Source organism: Hypanus sabinus (assembly GCF_030144855.1).
Source record: "Hypanus sabinus isolate sHypSab1 chromosome 5 unlocalized genomic scaffold, sHypSab1.hap1 SUPER_5_unloc_1, whole genome shotgun sequence".
Taxonomy (NCBI): Eukaryota; Metazoa; Chordata; class Chondrichthyes; order Myliobatiformes; family Dasyatidae; genus Hypanus; species Hypanus sabinus.
In genome coordinates this window covers 545,077-567,409 of record NW_026778917.1, presented here as the reverse complement: position 1 = coordinate 567,409, position 22,333 = coordinate 545,077, and the positions used below count along the sequence as shown (strand labels likewise).

Genomic DNA, 22,333 nt, shown 5'->3' with positions numbered 1-22,333 from the left:
AAGGTTTTAACTCCTTACAGACTGCGGTGGGAATTGAACCTGACTCTCGGCGCTGTGTTAACCACTACACTGCCGCGGCGAGCGAGTTCCCAGCGCGGCTGCGGGTCTGTGAGGGAGGCAGTCAATCCGCGGGAGAGGGAGCGCAGGGTGTCCGGGATAACAGTCACTCACCGGTCCGTAGACACGCTCCGACCACGGTCTGATCCCGTTTTACAGCAAACTGTTTCCCGGGCTGATTTGAAATTAAATTGTTAAGTGATTAGTTCAAATTCAGCCAATCATCAGGGAAATCTAACCAGATGTATTCTGCAGCAGCCAATTACGTCCCCGCTAGCAATCGCTTTAAACGCCCCGCCCCTACCCGAGACTGGGTCGGTTCACAACCCGGAACTGGACCCGCTGCTGAAGTTGTTGGGGAGACGCCAGCAAACCGCTGCTGCTAAATCAGTAACATGATAAAGGAGGCTCCCTAGCAACCTCGACAGGACCAGCAGAGTGAAAAACAGTTCCCTTAGAAAGGCTTTTTGTAACCCACCTCCTCACAGCCCAGCCGCCACTACTTTATCCTGCCAGCTGAGACATTCTGCAGAGGCTGGAAATCCAGAGCAGTTAACACAAAGTGCTGGAGGAACTCAGCAGGTCAGTGAGGTCTCCGTCGGTCAGGGTCGACCATGGATGTTGCGTCCAGCTTGTCCAGATTCCCAACCCGGGGCAGTACAACATGGAGAGCAATCTGCTGCCCGTGTAGCCCCCGCCCCCCCGGGCACCCCCACCCCTCTCGACGCAACGCAGAGACTCTCAGCAGCAGAGTCGAGCTCACACGGATCACTTGTGTTGGCAGCTCATTCCTCACTCTCACCACCCTCTGAATGAAGATGTTCCCTCATATCCCCTTTAGACTTTCACCCATCACCCTTAACCCATGACCTTTCGTTGTAGTCCCACCCACCCTCAGTACCAAAGCCTGCTTCCATTTACCCTAAGTATACCCCTCATAATTTATATACTTCATCAAATCTCCTCTCAATCTTCTACGCTCTAAAGAACGAAGTCCTAATTTTTCCTGAGAACTCTGACCCGGCAACATCCTTGTAAATTTTCTCTGCACGCTTTCAAATACATGACGGCCCATACAAACAAGCTGGATGAACTCAGCAGGTTGGGCAGCATCCGCCAAAATGAACAGTCAAGGTTTCGGGTCAGGACTGAAGAAGGAGGGGGCAGCGACCCTATAAAGAAGGTGGGGGGAGGGTGGAAAACCAATCAGAGGGAAGATCAAGGGGTGGGGGAGGGGATAGGCAGGAGAGGTGAAGAAGGAATGTAAGGGGAAAGCACTACGGGGCAGAATCATGAGAGAGGTGATAGGCAGCTGGAAGAGGAGGCAGAGTGAAAGTGGGATGGGGGAAGAGGGAGGGAGGACATACATCCTGTATGTCGGTGAGACCTGACGCAGATTGGGGGACCGTTTTGTCGAGCTCCTCCATTCCACCCACCACAACAGACAGGATCTCCCGGTTGCCACCCACTTCAACTCTGCTTCACATTCCCATTCGGATATGTCCGTACTTGGCCTCCTCTACTGCCATGATGAGGCCAATCTCAGGTTGGAGGAGCAACACCTCATATACCATCTGGGTAGTCTCCAGCCCCTTGGCATGAACATCGAATTCTCCAACTTCCGGTAATTCCTCCCTCTCCCTTCCCCCATCCCATTTTCACTCTGCCTCCTCTTCCAGCTGCCTATCACCTCCCTCATGATTCTGCCTTCATCTACTACCCATAGTGCTTTCCCCTTACATTCCTTCTTCACCTCTCCTGCCTATCCCCTCCCCCACCCCTTGATCTTTCCTCTGATTGGTTTTTCACCCTCCCCCCACCTTCTTTATAGGGCACCTGCCCCCTCCTGCCGAAGGGTCTCGGTCCGAAACGTTGACTGCTCATTTCAACGGATGCTGCCTGACCTGCTGAGTTCATCCAGCTTGTTTGTACATGTTGATTTGGCCTCAGCATCTGCAGTGTACTTTGTGTTTGATATATGACGGCCAATGTGCCAAAAGTTTTCTTTATGACCCAGTCTACCTATGATTTCAATTAATGACGGACCTCCATTGCAGACGCCTTTGTTCTACCACACTCCTCAGGGCTCCACTGTTCACTGTGTAAGATGAACTATGGTTGGTCCTACCGAACTGTCGGCATTAAATTCTATCTGCCACTCTACAGCTTATTTTTGCAGCTGACCCAGATCCTACTGCAAACTCCGATGGTCGTCGTTGACCTTACCCCACACCAGCCATGCTGATGATCCTTAATCAGTCCACGTCGATCCAAATGTCAATGTCTGATGCTTTAGGATATCTTCCAATAACTTTCCCACCAATGATGTCAGACTCGTCGACCTATAATCTGCTTTATGTTTAGAGCCTTTTTAAGCAGCTGAGCAACATTAGCTGACAGAACTGAAAATCCTACCCCTCCACAACAGCAGCCAATAGAGTACCTCTCTCGTTGTTAAGGGTGATTAAAATATCTCTGCTATGGCTCCAGCAGTTTCTGCACTTGCCTCCCGTGGGGTCTGAGGGAACCTCTTGTCAGGCTCTGGGGATTAAACACCTGCTCATCAGTATAGGGTCTGTGAAGTTGATGTCGCTTTGCCTCACTTCTATAGAATCTGTGCCTGTCTCCTGAGTAAATACGAATGCAAAAAACCTCTTTCAGATCTCCCCATCTCTGTTGGCTCCACACACGGACTAACGTTCTGATCTCGTCCACTACAATCCGACCGTATCTCCAGAATCCCCGAGGATTCTCCTTCACCCTGCCTGATAGGGCAACTTCCTGGCTTCTTTTTATCTCTCCTGATTTCTTAAACGTTCCCTGGTATTTCTCATGCTCCATAACTACCACATTTTTTCCTACCTGTCAAAACCTAACATGTACTTTTTTTTTCTTAGCTAGGGCCTTGAAATTTCCTGAAAACCCAGCTTCCCTACACTGTCATCCTGACAGGCACATGCAAGCTTTGTACTCTCAAAACCGCACTTCGGAAGGCCTCCCACTTGCCAAGTATACCTTTCCCAGAAAAGAACCTTTCCCAGTCGACACTTGCTAAATAATTTCTGAAACCTTCAAAACTGGCCTTTCTCCAATTTAGATTCTCAACCCGAGGACCAGATCAATTCTTTTCCATATTCAGTTTGATACTAATGGCATTGAGGTAACCAGCTGCCATGTGCTCCCCTCACAAACGTCTGTCACCTACTCTGCCTCATTCCTTGTAGGAAATATATAACCATACAATAATTACGGCATGGAAAAACGCCATCTCAGCCCTTCTAGACCATGCCGAATGCTACTCTCACCTAGTCCTGCCGACCTGCACTCAGCCCATAACCCTCCATTCCTTTCCTGTCCATATCCAATTTTACTTTAAATGACAATACCGAACCTGCCTCTACCACTTCTACTGGAAGCTCGTTCCACACAGCTACCACTCTCTGAGTAAAGAAATTCCCCCTCGTGTTACCCCTAAACTTTTTCCCCCAACTCTCAACTCATGTCCCTGTGCCGAAGAAGTCTTCAGTGTCCTGCCTAAATGACTACCGTCCCGTTGCACTCACATCCATTATCATGAAGTGCTTCGAGAGGCTCATCATGAGGCATATAGAGACCCTGCTGCCCCCCTCACTGGACCCACTGCAGTTTACGTACAGTCCCAACCGCTCAACAGACGATGCCATTGCCACCACCCTCCACCTGGCCCTCGCCCACCTGCACAAAAAAGACACGTATGTCCGGATGCTGTTCATAGACTTCAGTTCAGCATTCAACACAATCATCCCTCAGAAACTGATTGGAAAGCTGAGCCTACTGGGCCTGAACACCTCCCTCTGCAACTGGATCCTAGACTTCCTGACTGGGAGACCTCAGTCAGTCCGGATCGGGAGCAGCATCTCCAACACCATCACACACTGAGCACGGGGGCTCCCCAGGGCTGTGTGCTCAGTCCACTGCTGTTCACTCTGCTGACCCACGACTGTGTGCTCAGTCCACTGCTGTTCTCTCTGCTGACCCACGACTGTGTGCTCAGTCCACTGCTGTTCACTCTGCTGACCCACGACTGTGTGCTCAGTCCACTGCTGTTCACTCTGCTGACCCACGACTGTGTGCTCAGTCCACTGCTGACCCACGACTGTGTGCTCAGTCCACTGCTGTTCACTCTGCTGACCCACGACTGTGTGCTCAGTCCACTGCTGTTCTCTCTGCTGACCCACGACTGTGTGCTCAGTCCACTGCTGTTCTCTCTGCTGACCCACGACTGTGTGCTCAGTCCACTGCTGACCCACGACTGTGTGCTCAGTCCACTGCTGTTCACTCTGCTGACCCACGACTGTGTGCTCAGTCCACTGCTGTTCTCTCTGCTGACCCACGACTGTGTGCTCAGTCCACTGCTGTTCACTCTGCTGACCCACGACTGTGTGCTCAGTCCACTGCTGTTCTCTCTGCTGACCCACGACTGTGTGCTCAGTCCACTGCTGTTCTCTCTGCTGACCCACGACTGTGTGCTCAGTCCACTGCTGACCCACGACTGTGTGCTCAGTCCACTGCTGTTCACTCTGCTGACCCACGACTGTGTGCTCAGTCCACTGCTGTTCTCTCTGCTGACCCACGACTGTGTGCTCAGTCCACTGCTGTTCTCTCTGCTGACCCACGACTGTGTGCTCAGTCCACTGCTGTTCACTCTGCTGACCCACGACTGTGTGCTCAGTCCACTGCTGTTCTCTCTGCTGACCCACGACTGTGTGCTCAGTCCACTGCTGTTCACTCTGCTGACCCACGACTGTGTGCTCAGTCCACTGCTGTTCTCTCTGCTGACCCACGACTGTGTGCTCAGTCCACTGCTGACCCACGACTGTGTGCTCAGTCCACTGCTGTTCTCTCTGCTGACCCACGACTGTGTGCTCAGTCCACTGCTGTTCACTCTGCTGACCCACGACTGTGTGCTCAGTCCACTGCTGTTCACTCTGCTGACCCACGACTGTGTGCTCAGTCCACTGCTGACCCACGACTGTGTGCTCAGTCCACTGCTGTTCACTCTGCTGACCCACGACTGTGTGCTCAGTCCACTGCTGACCCACGACTGTGTGCTCAGTCCACTGCTGTTCACTCTGCTGACCCACGACTGTGTGCTCAGTCCACTGCTGTTCACTCTGCTGACCCACGACTGTGTGCTCAGTCCACTGCTGTTCACTCTGCTGACCCACGACTGTGTGCTCAGTCCACTGCTGTTCACTCTGCTGACCCACGACTGTGTGCTCAGTCCACTGCTGTTCACTCTGCTGACCCACGACTGTGTGCTCAGTCCACTGCTGACCCACGACTGTGTGCTCAGTCCACTGCTGTTCACTCTGCTGACCCACGACTGTGTGCTCAGTCCACTGCTGACCCACGACTGTGTGCTCAGTCCACTGCTGTTCTCTCTGCTGACCCACGACTGTGTGCTCAGTCCACTGCTGTTCACTCTGCTGACCCACGACTGTGTGCTCAGTCCACTGCTGACCCACGACTGTGCTCAGTCCACTGCTGTTCACTCTGCTGACCCACGACTGTGTGCTCAGTCCACTGCTGACCCACGACTGTGTGCTCAGTCCACTGCTGTTCTCTCTGCTGACCCACGACTGTGTGCTCAGTCCACTGCTGTTCACTCTGCTGACCCACGACTGTGTGCTCAGTCCACTGCTGTTCACTCTGCTGACCCACGACTGTGTGCTCAGTCCACTGCTGTTCTCTCTGCTGACCCACGACTGTGTGCTCAGTCCACTGCTGTTCTCTCTGCTGACCCACGACTGTGTGCTCAGTCCACTGCTGTTCACTCTGCTGACCCACGACTGTGTGCTCAGTCCACTGCTGACCCACGACTGTGTGCTCAGTCCACTGCTGTTCACTCTGCTGACCCACGACTGTGTGCTCAGTCCACTGCTGACCCACGACTGTGTGCTCAGTCCACTGCTGTTCTCTCTGCTGACCCACGACTGTGTGCTCAGTCCACTGCTGTTCACTCTGCTGACCCACGACTGTGTGCTCAGTCCACTGCTGTTCTCTCTGCTGACCCACGACTGTGTGCTCAGTCCACTGCTGTTCACTCTGCTGACCCACGACTGTGTGCTCAGTCCACTGCTGACCCACGACTGTGTGCTCAGTCCACTGCTGTTCACTCTGCTGACCCACGACTGTGTGCTCAGTCCACTGCTGACCCACGACTGTGTGCTCAGTCCACTGCTGTTCTCTCTGCTGACCCACGACTGTGTGCTCAGTCCACTGCTGTTCACTCTGCTGACCCACGACTGTGTGCTCAGTCCACTGCTGACCCACGACTGTGTGCTCAGTCCACTGCTGTTCTCTCTGCTGACCCACGACTGTGTGCTCAGTCCACTGCTGTTCTCTCTGCTGACCCACGACTGTGTGCTCAGTCCACTGCTGTTCTCTCTGCTGACCCACGACTGTGTGCTCAGTCCACTGCTGTTCTCTCTGCTGACCCACGACTGTGTGCTCAGTCCACTGCTGTTCTCTCTGCTGACCCACGACTGTGTGCTCAGTCCACTGCTGTTCACTCTGCTGACCCACGACTGTGTGCTCAGTCCACTGCTGTTCACTCTGCTGACCCACGACTGTGTGCTCAGTCCACTGCTGACCCACGACTGTGTGCTCAGTCCACTGCTGTTCTCTCTGCTGACCCACGACTGTGTGCTCAGTCCACTGCTGTTCACTCTGCTGACCCACGACTGTGTGCTCAGTCCACTGCTGTTCTCTCTGCTGACCCACGACTGTGTGCTCAGTCCACTGCTGTTCACTCTGCTGACCCACGACTGTGTGCTCAGTCCACTGCTGTTCTCTCTGCTGACCCACGACTGTGTGCTCAGTCCACTGCTGACCCACGACTGTGTGCTCAGTCCACTGCTGACCCACGACTGTGTGCTCAGTCCACTGCTGACCCACGACTGTGTGCTCAGTCCACTGCTGACCCACGACTGTGTGCTCAGTCCACTGCTGACCCACGACTGTGTGCTCAGTCCACTGCTGACCCACGACTGTGTGCTCAGTCCACTGCTGTTCTCTCTGCTGAGCCACGACTGTGTGCTCAGTCCACTGCTGTTCACTCTGCTGACCCACGACTGTGTGCTCAGTCCACTGCTGTTCACTCTGCTGACCCACGACTGTGTGCTCAGTCCACTGCTGACCCACGACTGTGTGCTCAGTCCACTGCTGTTCACTCTGCTGACCCACGACTGTGTGCTCAGTCCACTGCTGTTCTCTCTGCTGACCCACGACTGTGTGCTCAGTCCACTGCTGTTCACTCTGCTGACCCACGACTGTGTGCTCAGTCCACTGCTGTTCTCTCTGCTGACCCACGACTGTGTGCTCAGTCCACTGCTGTTCACTCTGCTGACCCACGACTGTGTGCTCAGTCCACTGCTGTTCACTCTGCTGACCCACGACTGTGTGCTCAGTCCACTGCTGTTCACTCTGCTGACCCACGACTGTGTGCTCAGTCCACTGCTGACCCACGACTGTGTGCTCAGTCCACTGCTGTTCACTCTGCTGACCCACGACTGTGTGCTCAGTCCACTGCTGTTCTCTCTGCTGACCCACGACTGTGTGCTCAGTCCACTGCTGTTCTCTCTGCTGACCCACGACTGTGTGCTCAGTCCACTGCTGTTCACTCTGCTGACCCACGACTGTGTGCTCAGTCCACTGCTGACCCACGACTGTGTGCTCAGTCCACTGCTGTTCTCTCTGCTGACCCACGACTGTGTGCTCAGTCCACTGCTGTTCTCTCTGCTGACCCACGACTGTGTGCTCAGTCCACTGCTGTTCACTCTGCTGACCCACGACTGTGTGCTCAGTCCACTGCTGTTCTCTCTGCTGACCCACGACTGTGTGCTCAGTCCACTGCTGTTCTCTCTGCTGACCCACGACTGTGTGCTCAGTCCACTGCTGTTCACTCTGCTGACCCACGACTGTGTGCTCAGTCCACTGCTGACCCACGACTGTGTGCTCAGTCCACTGCTGTTCTCTCTGCTGACCCACGACTGTGTGCTCAGTCCACTGCTGTTCTCTCTGCTGACCCACGACTGTGTGCTCAGTCCACTGCTGTTCACTCTGCTGACCCACGACTGTGTGCTCAGTCCACTGCTGTTCTCTCTGCTGACCCACGACTGTGTGCTCAGTCCACTGCTGTTCTCTCTGCTGACCCACGACTGTGTGCTCAGTCCACTGCTGTTCACTCTGCTGACCCACGACTGTGTGCTCAGTCCACTGCTGTTCACTCTGCTGACCCACGACTGTGTGCTCAGTCCACTGCTGACCCACGACTGTGTGCTCAGTCCACTGCTGACCCACGACTGTGTGCTCAGTCCACTGCTGACCCACGACTGTGTGCTCAGTCCACTGCTGACCCACGACTGTGTGCTCAGTCCACTGCTGTTCTCTCTGCTGACCCACGACTGTGTGCTCAGTCCACTGCTGTTCACTCTGCTGACCCACGACTGTGTGCTCAGTCCACTGCTGTTCTCTCTGCTGACCCACGACTGTGTGCTCAGTCCACTGCTGTTCACTCTGCTGACCCACGACTGTGTGCTCAGTCCACTGCTGTTCTCTCTGCTGACCCACGACTGTGTGCTCAGTCCACTGCTGTTCTCTCTGCTGACCCACGACTGTGTGCTCAGTCCACTGCTGACCCACGACTGTGTGCTCAGTCCACTGCTGACCCACGACTGTGTGCTCAGTCCACTGCTGTTCACTCTGCTGACCCACGACTGTGTGCTCAGTCCACTGCTGTTCACTCTGCTGACCCACGACTGTGTGCTCAGTCCACTGCTGTTCTCTCTGCTGACCCACGACTGTGTGCTCAGTCCACCGCTGTTCTCTCTGCTGACCCACGACTGTGTGCTCAGTCCACTGCTGTTCTCTCTGCTGACCCACGACTGTGTGCTCAGTCCACTGCTGTTCACTCTGCTGACCCACGACTGTGTGCTCAGTCCACTGCTGTTCACTCTGCTGACCCACGACTGTGTGCTCAGTCCACCGCTGTTCTCTCTGCTGACCCACGACTGTGTGCTCAGTCCACTGCTGACCCACGACTGTGTGCTCAGTCCACTGCTGACCCACGACTGTGTGCTCAGTCCACTGCTGTTCACTCTGCTGACCCACGACTGTGTGCTCAGTCCACTGCTGTTCTCTCTGCTGACCCACGACTGTGTGCTCAGTCCACCGCTGTTCACTCTGCTGACCCACGACTGTGTGCTCAGTCCACTGCTGTTCTCTCTGCTGACCCACGACTGTGTGCTCAGTCCACTGCTGTTCACTCTGCTGACCCACGACTGTGTGCTCAGTCCACTGCTGTTCACTCTGCTGACCCACGACTGTGTGCTCAGTCCACTGCTGTTCACTCTGCTGACCCACGACTGTGCTGCAACTCACAGCTCGAACTACATCAAGTTCACCGATGACACGACCGTGGTGGGTCTCATCAGCAAGAACGACGAGTCAGCTTACAGAGAGGAGGTGCAGCGGCTAACAGACTGATGCAAAGACAATAACCTGTCTCTGAATGTGAACAAAACAAAAGATGTGATTGTTGACTTCAGGAGGGCACGGAGCAACCACTCCCCGCTGAACATCGACGGCTCCTCGGTAGAGATCGTAAAGAACACCAAATTTCTTGGTGTTCACCTGACGGAGAATCTCACCTGGTCCCTCAACACCAGCTCCATAGCAAAGAAAGCCCAGCAGCGTCTCTACTTTCAGCGAAGGCTGGGGAAAGTCCATCTCCCACCCCCCATCCTCATCACATCCTACAGGGGTTGTATTGAGAGCATCCTGAGCAGCTGCATCACTGCCTGGTTGGGAAATTGCACCATCTCGGATCGCAAGACCCTGCAGCGGATAGTGAGGTCAGCTGAGAAGATCATCGGGGCCTCTGTTCCCGCCATCACAGACATTTACACTACACGCTGCATCCGCAAAGGAAACAGCATTATGACGGACCCCATGCACCCCTCACACAATGTCTTCTCCCTCCTGCCATCTGGGAAAAGGCACCGAAGCATTCGGGCTCTCACGACCAGTTTCTTCCCCCAAGCTATCAGACTCCTCAATACCCAGAGCCTGGACTGACACCTTGCCCTACTGTCCTGTTTATTATTTATTGTAATGCCTGCACTGTTTTGTGTACTTTATGCAGTCCTGGGTAGGTCTGTAGTCTAGCGTAGTTGTTGTGTGTGTTTTTTTTCTCTGTGTTGTTTTTTTTTACATAGTTCGTTCTAGTTTTTGTACTGTGTCATGTAACACCATGGTCCTGAAAAACGTTGTCTCATTTTTACCATGTACTGTACCAGCAGTTATGGTCAAATGACAATAAACGTGACTTGACTTGAATCTCCCCTACTCTCAATGGAAAAGCTTATCCACGTCAACTCTGTCTATCCCCCTCATAATTTTAAATACCTCTATCAAGTCCCCCCTCAACCCTCTACGCTCCGAAGAACTTATACAGATTGGAGAGGAGGAGGTGCTTGCTGTCTTGAGGCAAATCAGAGTAGATAAATCCCCAGGACCTGACAGGGTATTCCCTCAGACCTTGAAGGAGACTAGTGTTGAAATTGCAGGGGCCCTGGCAGAAATATTTTTAAAATGTCGATATCCGCGGGTCAGGTGCCAGAGGATTGGAGGACAGCTCATGTGGTTCCGTTGTTTAAAAAAGGCTCAAAAAGTAATCCGGGAAATTATAGGCTGGTAAGTTTGACATCAGTAGTAGGAAAATTATTGGAAGGAATACTAAGAGATTGGATCTACAAGTTTTTGAATAGAGAGGGACTTATTAGGAAAAAGTCAGCATGGCTTTGTGCCTGGTAGGTCATGTTTAACCAATCTATTAGAGTTTTTCGAGGAAGTTAGCAGGAAAGTGGATGAAGGGAAGGCAGTGGATGTTGTCTACATGGACTTCAGTAAGGCCTTTGACAAGGTCCCGCATGGGAGGTTAGTTAGGAAGATTCAGTCACTAGGCATACATGGAGAGGTAGTAAATTGGATTAGACATTGGCTCAATGGAAGAAGCCAGAGAATGGTAGTGGAGGATTGCTATGAGTGGAGGCCTGTGACTAGTGGTGTGCCACAGGGATCAGTGCTGGATCCATTGTTATTTGTCATCTATCTCAATGATCTGGATGATAATGTAGCAAATTGGATCAGCAAATTTGCTGATGATACACAGATTGGAGTTGTAGTGGACAGCGGGGAAGGTTTTCAAAGCTCGCAGAGGGATTTGGACCTGTTGGAAGAATGGGCTGAAAAATGGCAGATGGAGTTTAATACAAACAAGTGTGAAGTATTGCACTTCGGAAGGTCAAACCAAGGTAGAACATACAAGGTAAATGTCAGGACACTGAGGAATGTAGTAGAACAGAGGGATCTGGGAATACAGATACATAATTCCCTAAAAGTGGCGTCACAAGTAGATAGAGTTGTAAGGAGAACTTTTGGTACATTGGCCTTTATAAATCAAAGTATTGAGTATAAGAGTTGGAATGTAATGGTGAGGTTGTATAAGACATTAATGAGACTGAATTTGGAGTATTGTGTGCAGTTTTGGTCACCTAATTACAGGAAGGATATTAATAAGGTTGAAAGAGTGCAGAGAAGGTTTACAAGGATGTTGCCGGGACTTGAGAAACTGAGTTACAGAGAAAGGTTGAATAGGTTAGGACTTTATTCCCTGGAGCGTAGAAGAATGAGGGGAGACTTGATAGAGGTGTATAAAATTATGATGGGTATAGATAGAGTGAATGCAAGCAGGCTTTTTCCACTGAGGCCAGAGGAGGAAAAAAACCAGAGGTCATGGGTTAAGGGTGAAGGGGGAAAAGTTTAAAGGGAACATTGGTGGGGGGCTTCTTCACACAGAGGGTGGTGGGAGTGTGGAATGAGCTGCCAGATGAAGTGGTGAATGTGGGCTCACTTTTGACATTTAAGAAAAACTTGGACAGGTACGTGGATGAAAGGTGTATGGAGGGATATGGTTCTGGTGCAGGTCAGTAGGACTAGGCAGAAAAATGGTTGGGCACAGACAAGAAGGGCCAAAGGGCCTGTTTCTGTGCTGTGATGTTCTGTGGTTCTATGGTTCTAATAAAGACATAACTTGTTCAACCTTTCTCTGTAACTTAGTTGCTGAAACCCAGGTAACATTCTAGTAAATCTCCTTCGTACTCTCTCTGTTTTGTTGACATCTTTCCTATATGAAATGAAGCATTGCATCCTCTGTCACTGGGGCTTCTACATACTGATTAAGGAAACTTCCTGGAACATTGTTCACAAACTCTATCCTATCCTTTTACAGTGTGGGAGTCTCAGTCAATATGTGAAAAGTTAAAATAACCTACTGTAACAGCATTATGTTTCTTGCAATAGTCTGTGATCTCTTTACAAATTTGTTCCTCTCTATGCCTGGACTGTTGGGTGGTCTGTACATACACTCACAGACAGACAGAGACACGTACATACACTCACAGACAGACAGAGACACGTACATACACTCACGGACAAAGAGATGTGTACATACACTCACAGGCAGAGAGAGACACGTACATACACTCACAGACAGAGAGAGACACGTACATACACTCACGGACAGAGAGAGACACGTACATACACTCACAGACAGAGAGAGACACGTACATACACTCACAGACAGACAGAGACACGTACATACACTCACGGACAAAGAGATGTGTACATACACTCAAAGACAGAGAGAGATGTGTACATACACTTACGGACAGGCAGAGACGCGTACATACACTCACGGACAGGCAGAGACGTGTACATACACGCACGGACAGGCAGAGAGGCGTACATACACGCACGGACAGGCAGAGAGGCGTACATACACTCACGGACAGGCAGAGAGGCGTACATACACTCACAGGCAGAGAGAGACACGTACATACACTCACAGACAGAGAGAGACACGTACATACACTCACAGACAGAGAGAGACACGTACATACACTCACAGACAGAGAGAAACACGTACATACACTCACAGACAGAGAGAGACGAGTACATACACTCACGGACAGGCAGAGACACGTACATACACTCACAGACAGAGACGTGTACATACACTCACAGACAGAGAGAGACGCGTACATACACTCACGGACAGGCAGAGAGGCGTATATACACTCACAGTGAGAGACGCGTACATACACTCACGGACAGACAGAGACACGTACATACACTCACAGACAGAGAGAGACACGTACATACACTCACAGACAGACAGAGACACGTACATACACTCACAGACAGAGAGAGACGCGTACATACACTCACAGACAGAGACGTGTTAATACACTCACGGAGAGAGACACGTACATACACTCACAGACAGAGAGAGACACGTACATACACTCACGGACAGACAGAGACACGTACATACACTCACAGACAGACAGAGACACGTACATACACTCACAGACAGAGAGAGACACGTACATACACTCACAGACAGAGAGAGACGAGTACATACACTCACGGACAGGCAGAGACACGTACATACACTCACAGACAGAGAGAGACACGTACATACACTCACAGACAGAGAGAGACGAGTACATACAGTCACGGACAGGCAGAGAGGCGTACATACACTCACAGACAGAGAGAGACGTGTACATACACTCACAGACAGGCAGAGACACGTACATACACTCACAGACAGAGACGCGTACATACACTCACGGACAGACAGAGACACGTACATACACTCACAGACAGAGAGAGACACGTACATACACTCACAGACAGAGAGAGACGCGTACATACACTCACGGACAGATAGAGACACGTACATACACTCACAGACAGAGACGCGTACATACACTCACGGACAGACAGAGACACGTACATACACTCACAGACAGAGAGAGACACGTACATACACTCACAGACAGAGAGAGACGAGTACATACACTCACGGACAGGCAGAGAGGCGTACATACACTCACAGACAGAGAGAGACACGTACATACACTCACGGACAGACAGAGACACGTACATACACTCACGGACAGATAGAGACACGTACATACACTCACAGACAGAGACGTGTACATACACTCACAGACAGAGAGAGACGCGTACATACACTCACAGACAGAGAGAGAGGCGTACATACACTTACGGACAGGCAGAAACGAGTACATACACTCACAGACAAACAGAGACGAGTACATACACTCACGGACAGGCAGAGACGTGTACATACACTTACGGACAGGCAGAGACGAGTACATACACTCACAGACAAACAGAGACGAGTACATACACTCACGGACAGGCAGAGACGTGTACATACACTTACGGACAGGCAGAGACGCGTACATACACTCACGGACAGGCAGAGAGGCGTACATACACTCACGGACAGGCAGAGACGCGTACATACACTCACGGACAGGCAGAGAGGCGTACATACACTCACGGACAGGCAGAGACGTGTACATACACTCACGGACAGGCAGAGAGGCGTACATACACTCACGGACAGGCAGAGACGTGTACATACACTCACGGACAGGCAGAGAGGCGTACATACACTCACGGACAGGCAGAGAGGCGTACATACACTCACGGACAGGCAGAGAGGCGTACATACACTCACGGACAGGCAGAGACGCGTACATACACTCACGGACAGGCAGAGAGGCGTACATACACTCACGGACAGAGAGAGACGCGTACATACACTCACAGACAGAGAGAGACACGTACATACACTCACAGACAGAGAGAGACGCGTACATACACTCACGGACAGGCAGAGAGGCGTACATACACTCACGGACAGAGAGAGACACGTACATACACTCACAGACAGAGAGAGACGCGTACATACACTCACAGACAGAGAGAGACATGTACATACACTCACGGACAGGCAGAGAGGCGTACATACACTCACAGACAGAGAGAGACACGTACATACACTCACGGACAGAGAGAGACGCGGACATACACTCACGGACAGGCAGAGAGGCGTACATACACTCACGGACAGGCAGAGAGGCGTACATACACTCACGGACAGGCAGAGAGCGTACATACACTCACGGATAGGCAGAGACGCGTACATACACTCACGGACAGGCAGAAACGCGTACATACACTCACGGACAGGCAGAGAGGCGTACATACACTCACGGACAGGCAGAGAGGCGTACATACACTCACAGACAGAGAGAGACGAGTACATACACTCACGGACAGATAGAGACACGTACATACACTCACGGACAGGCAGAGACGTGTACATACACTCACGGACAGGCAGAGACACGTACATACACTCACAGACAGAGAGAGACACGTACATACACTCACAGACAGAGAGAGACGCGTACATACACTCACGGACAGGCAGAGACACGTACATACACTCACAGACAGGCAGAGACGCGGACATACACTCACGGACAGGCAGAGAGGCGTACATACACTCACGGACAGGCAGAGAGGCGTACATACACTCACAGACAGAGAGAGACACGTACATACACTCACGGACAGGCAGAGACACGTACATACACTCACGGACAGACAGAGACGTGTACATACACTCACGGACAGGCAGAGAGGCGTACATACACTCACGGACAGGCAGAGAGCGTACATACACTCACGGACAGGCAGAGACGTGTACATACACTCACGGACAGGCAGAGACACGTACATACACTCACAGACAGAGAGAGACGCGTACATACACTCACGGACAGGCAGAGACACGTACATACACTCACAGACAGGCAGAGACGCGGACATACACTCACGGACAGGCAGAGAGGCGTACATACACTCACGGACAGGCAGAGAGGCGTACATACACTCACAGACAGGCAGAGAGGCGTACATACACTCACGGACAGACAGAGACGTGTACATACACTCACGGACAGGCAGAGAGGCGTACATACACTCACGGACAGGCAGAGACGTGTACATACACTCACGGACAGGCAGAGAGGCGTACATACACTCACGGACAGGCAGAGAGGCGTACATACACTCACAGAGAGAGACGCGTACATACACTCACGGACAGAGGGAGACGCGTACATACACTCACGGACAGAGGGAGACACGTACATACACTCACAGACAGAGAGAGACACGTACATACACTCACAGACAGAGAGAGACACGTACATACACTCACAGACAGAGAGAGACGTGTACATACACTCACAGACAGGCAGAGACGTGTACATACACTCACAGACAGGCAGAGAGGCGTACATACACTCACAGACAGGCAGAGAGGCGTACATACACTCACGGACAGGCAGAGACACGTACATACACTCACGGACAGGCAGAGAGGCGTACATACACTCACAGACAGAGAGAGAGGCGTACATACACTCACGGACAGGCAGAGAGGCGTACATACACTCACAGACAGAGAGAGACGTGTACATACACTCACGGACAGGCAGAGACGTGTACATACACTCACAGACAGAGAGAGACGTGTACATACACTCACAGACAGAGAGAGACGCGTACATACACTCACGGACAGAGAGAGACACGTACATACACTCACGGACAGGCAGAGACGCGTACATACACTCACAGACAGAGAGAGACGAGTACATACACTCACGGACAGCCAGAGACACGTACATACACTCACGGACAGGCAGAGAGGCGTACATACACTCACAGACAGAGAGAGACACGTACATACACTCACAGACAGGCAGAGACGTGTACATACACTCACGGACAGGCAGAGAGGCGTACATACACTCACGGACGGGCAGAGACGTGTACATACACTCACGGACAGCCAGAGACGTGTACATACACTCACGGACAGGCAGAGACGTGTACATACACTCACGGACAGGCAGAGAGAGACGCGTACATACACTCCCGGACAGGCAGAGAGCGTACATACACTCACGGACAGGCAGAGAGAGACGTGTACATACACTCACAGACAGAGACGTGTTAATACACTCACGGAGAGAGACACGTACATACACTCACAGACAGAGAGAGACGCGTACATACACTCACAGACAGATAGAGACACGTACATACACTCACAGACAGAGACGTGTTAATACACTCACGGAGAGAGACACGTACATACACTCACAGACAGAGAGAGACACGTACATACACTCACGGACAGGCAGAGAGGCGTACATACACTCACGGACAGGCAGAGACACGTACATACACTCACGGACAGGCAGAGACACGTACATACTCTCACGGACAGGCAGAGACGAGTACATACACTCACGGACAGACAGAGAGCGTACATACACTCACGGACAGGCAGAGACGTGTACATACACTCACAGACAGGCAGAGACACGTACATACACTCACAGACAGAGACGCGTACATACACTCACAGACAGAGAGAGACACGTACATACACTCACAGACAGATAGAGACACGTACATACACTCACAGACAGAGAGAGACGTGTACATACACTCACAGACAGGCAGAGACACGTACATACACTCACAGACAGAGAGAGACGCGTACATACACTCACAGACAGAGAGAGACGCGTACATACACTCACAGACAGGCAGAGAGACGTGTACATACACTCACAGACAGGCAGAGACACGTACATACACTCACAGACAGAGAGAGACGCGTACATACACTCACAGACAGAGAGAGACGCGTACATACACTCACAGACAGAGAGAGACGTGTACATACACTCACAGACAGGCAGAGACGCGTACATACACTCACGGACAGAGAGAGAGACGTACATACACTCACGGACAGAGAGAGACGCGGACATACACTCACAGACAGAGAGAGACGCGTACATACAGTCACGGACAGGCAGAGAGGCGTACATACACTCACAGACAGAGAGAGACGCGTACATACAGTCACAGACAGACAGAGACACGTACATACACTCACAGACCGACAGAGACACGTACATACACTCACAGACAGAGAGAGACGCGTACATACACTCACAGACAGAGACGTGTTAATACACTCACGGAGAGAGACACGTACATACACTCACAGACAGAGAGAGACGCGTACATACACTCACAGACAGAGGGAGACGAGTACATACACTCACGGACAGGCAGAGAGAGACGCGTACATACACTCACAGACAGAGAGAGACGCGGACATACACTCACGGACAGGCAGAGAGGCGTACATACACTCACGGACAGGCAGAGACGTGTACATACACTCATGCACAGGCAGAGACACGTACATACACTCACGGACAGGCAGAGACATGTACATACACTCACAGACAGGCAGAGAGAGACACGTACATACACTCACAGACAGAGAGGCGTACATACACTCACAGACAGGCAGAGAGGCGTACATACACTCACGGACAGGCAGAGAGGCGTACATACTCTCACGGACAGGCAGAGACGTGTACATACACTCACGGACAGGCAGAGAGGCGTACATACACTCACGGACAGGCAGAGACGTGTACATACACTCACAGACAGGCAGAGAGGCGTACATACACTCACGGACAGGCAGAGACGTGTACATACACTCACGGACAGGCAGAGAGGTGTACATACACTCACGGACAGGCAGAGAGGCGTACATACACTCACGGACAGACAGAGACACGTACATACACTCACAGACAGAGAGGCGTACATACACTCACGGACAGGCAGAGAGGCGTACATACACTCACAGACAGGCAGAGACGCGTACATACACTCACGGACAGGCAGAGACGCGTACATACACTCACGGACAGGCAGAGACGCGTACATACACTCACGGACAGGCAGAGAGGCGTACATACACTCACAGACAGGCAGAGAGGCGTACATACACTCACAGACAGACAGAGAGAGACACGTACATACACTCACGGACAGGCAGAGAGGCGTACATACACTCACGGACAGGCAGAGAGGCGTACATACACTCACGGACAGAGAGAGACACGTACATACACTCACGGACAGGCAGAGACGCGTACATACACTCACGGACAGGCAGAGAGGCGTACATACACTCACGGACAGGCAGAGAGGCGTACATACACTCACGGACAGAGAGAGACACGTACATACACTCACGGACAGGCAGAGACGCGTACATACACTCACGGACAGGCAGAGAGGCGTACATACACTCACGGACAGGCAGAGACGCGTACATACACTCACGGACAGGCAGAGAGGCGTACATACACTCACGGACAGACAGAGACACGTACATACACTCACGGACAGGCAGAGACGCGTACATACACTCACGGACAGGCAGAGACGTGTACATACACTCACAGACAGGCAGAGAGGCGTACATACACTCACGGACAGATAGAGACACGTACATACACTCACAGACAGGCAGAGACGCGTACATACACTCACAGACAGGCAGAGAGGCGTACATACACTCACGGACAGGCAGAGACGTGTACGTACACTCACGGACAGACAGAGACACGTACATACACTCACAGACAGAGAGAGACACGTACATACACTCACAGACAGAGAGAGACGAGTACATACACTCACAGACAGACAGAGACACGTACATACACTCACAGACAGGCAGAGACACGTACATACACTCACAGACAGGCAGAGAGGCGTACATACACTCACGGACAGGCAGAGACGTGTACATACACTCACGGACAGGCAGAGACGTGTACATACACTCACGGACAGGCAGAGAGGCGTACATACACTCACGGACAGGCAGAGACGTGTACATACACTCACGGACAGGCAGAGACGTGTACATACACTCACGGACAGGCAGAGAGCGTACATACACTCACGGACAGGCAGAGAGCGTACATACACTCATGGACAGGCAGAGAGGCGTACATACACTCACAGACAGGCAGAGACACGTACATACACTCACAGACAGGCAGAGACACGTACATACACTCACAGGCAGAGAGAGACACGTACATACACTCACAGACAGAGAGAGACGCGTACATACACTCACAGACAGAGAGAGACGTGTACATACACTCACAGACAGGCAGAGACACGTACATACACTCACAGACAGAGAGAGACACGTACATACACTCACAGACAGAGAGACGTACATACACTCACGGACAGACAGAGACACGTACATACACTCACAGACAGAGAGAGACACGTACATACACTCACGGACAGGCAGAGACGTGTACATACACTCACAGACAGAGAGAGACGAGTACATACACTCACGGACAGGCAGAGACGCGTACATACACTCACGGACAGAGAGAGACGAGTACATACACTCACAGACAGGCAGAGAGGCGTACATACACTCACGGACAGGCAGAGACGAGTACATACACTCACAGACAGGCAGAGAGGCGTACATACACTCACGGACAGGCAGAGACGTGTACATACACTCACGGACAGGCAGAGACGTGTACATACACTCACAGACAGGCAGAGAGGCGTACATACACTCACGGACAGGCAGAGACGTGTACATACACTCACGGACAGGCAGAGACGTGTACATACACTCACGGACAGGCAGAGACGTGTACATACACTCACGGACAGGCAGAGAGCGTACATACACTCACGGACAGGCAGAGAGCGTACATACACTCACGGACAGGCAGAGAGGCGTATATACACTCACAGACAGGCAGAGAGGCGTACATACACTCACAGACAGGCAGAGAGACGTACATACACTCACAGACAGGCAGAGACACGTACATACACTCACAGACAGGCAGAGACGCGTACATACACTCACAGACAGGCAGAGAGGCGTACATACACTCACAGACAGGCAGAGAGACGTACATACACTCACAGACAGGCAGAGACACGTACATACACTCACAGACAGGCAGAGACGCGTACATACACTCACAGACAGGCAGAGACACGTACATACACTCACAGACAGGCAGAGACACGTACATACACTCACAGGCAGAGAGAGACACGTACATACACTCACAGACAGAGAGAGACACGTACATACACTCACGGACAGATAGAGACACGTACATACACTCACAGACAGAGAGAGACACGTACATACACTCACAGACAGAGAGAGACGAGTACATACACTCACAGACAGGCAGAGAGGCGTACATACACTCACGGACAGGCAGAGACGTGTACGTACACTCACGGACAGACAGAGACACGTACATACACTCACAGACAGAGAGAGACACGTACATACACTCACAGACAGAGAGAGACGAGTACATACACTCACAGACAGACAGAGACACGTACATACACTCACAGACAGAGAGATGTGTACATACACTCACAGACAGGCAGAGACACGTACATACACTCACAGACAGAGAGAGACGAGTACATACACTCACAGACAGGCAGAGAGGCGTACATACACTCACAGACAGAGACACGTACATACACTCACGGACAGGCAGAGACACGTACATACACTCACAGACAGGCAGAGAGGCGTACATACACTCACGGACAGGCAGAGACGTGTACATACACTCACGGACAGGCAGAGACGTGTACATACATTCACGGACAGGCAGAGAGGCGTACATACACTCACGGACAGACAGAGAGGCGTACATACACTCACGGACAGACAGAGAGGCGTACATACACTCACAGACAGAGAGAGACGCGTACATACACTCACAGACAGACAGAGACGCGTACATACACTCACAGACAGAGAGAGACACGTACATACACTCACAGACAGAGAGACGTACAAACACTCATGGACAGGCAGAGAGGCGTACATACACTCACGGACAGGCAGAGACGCGTACATACACTCATGGACAGGCAGAGACGTGTACATACACTCACGGACAGGCAGAGAGGCGTACATACACTCACGGACAGGCAGAGACGTGTACATACACACACGGACAGGCAGAGAGGCGTACATACACTCACGGACAGACAGAGAGGCGTACATACACTCACAGACAGGCAGAGAGGCGTACATACACTCACGGACAGGCAGAGAGGCGTACATACACTCACGGACAGGCAGAGAGGCGTACATACACTCACGGACAGACAGAGAGGCGTACATACACTCACGGACAGGCAGAGAGGCGTACATACACTCACGGACAGGCAGAGAGGCGTACATACACTCACGGACAGAGAGAGACGTGTACATACACTCACAGACAGGCAGAGAGGTGTACATACACTCACAGACAGGCAGAGACGTGTACATACACTCACGGAC

The 22,333-nt window shown here is 51.8% G+C and overlaps 1 protein-coding gene across 2 annotated transcripts in view; it reads right to left on the bottom strand.

Moving 5' to 3' along the window:
• LOC132385431 (uncharacterized) overlaps positions 1-22,333 on the bottom strand; it is a 39,897-nt gene that overhangs the window by 5,964 nt on the left and 11,600 nt on the right. The window contains exon 1 of one of the 2 annotated variants that reach the window (XM_059957498.1): positions 172-1,185. The exons of the other annotated variant lie outside the window; for it this stretch is intronic. The gene's annotated coding sequence lies outside the window, so the exon portion shown is untranslated. Of the gene's footprint in view, positions 1-171; positions 1,186-22,333 lie in introns of those variants that run through there. 2 annotated transcript variants of the gene reach the window in all.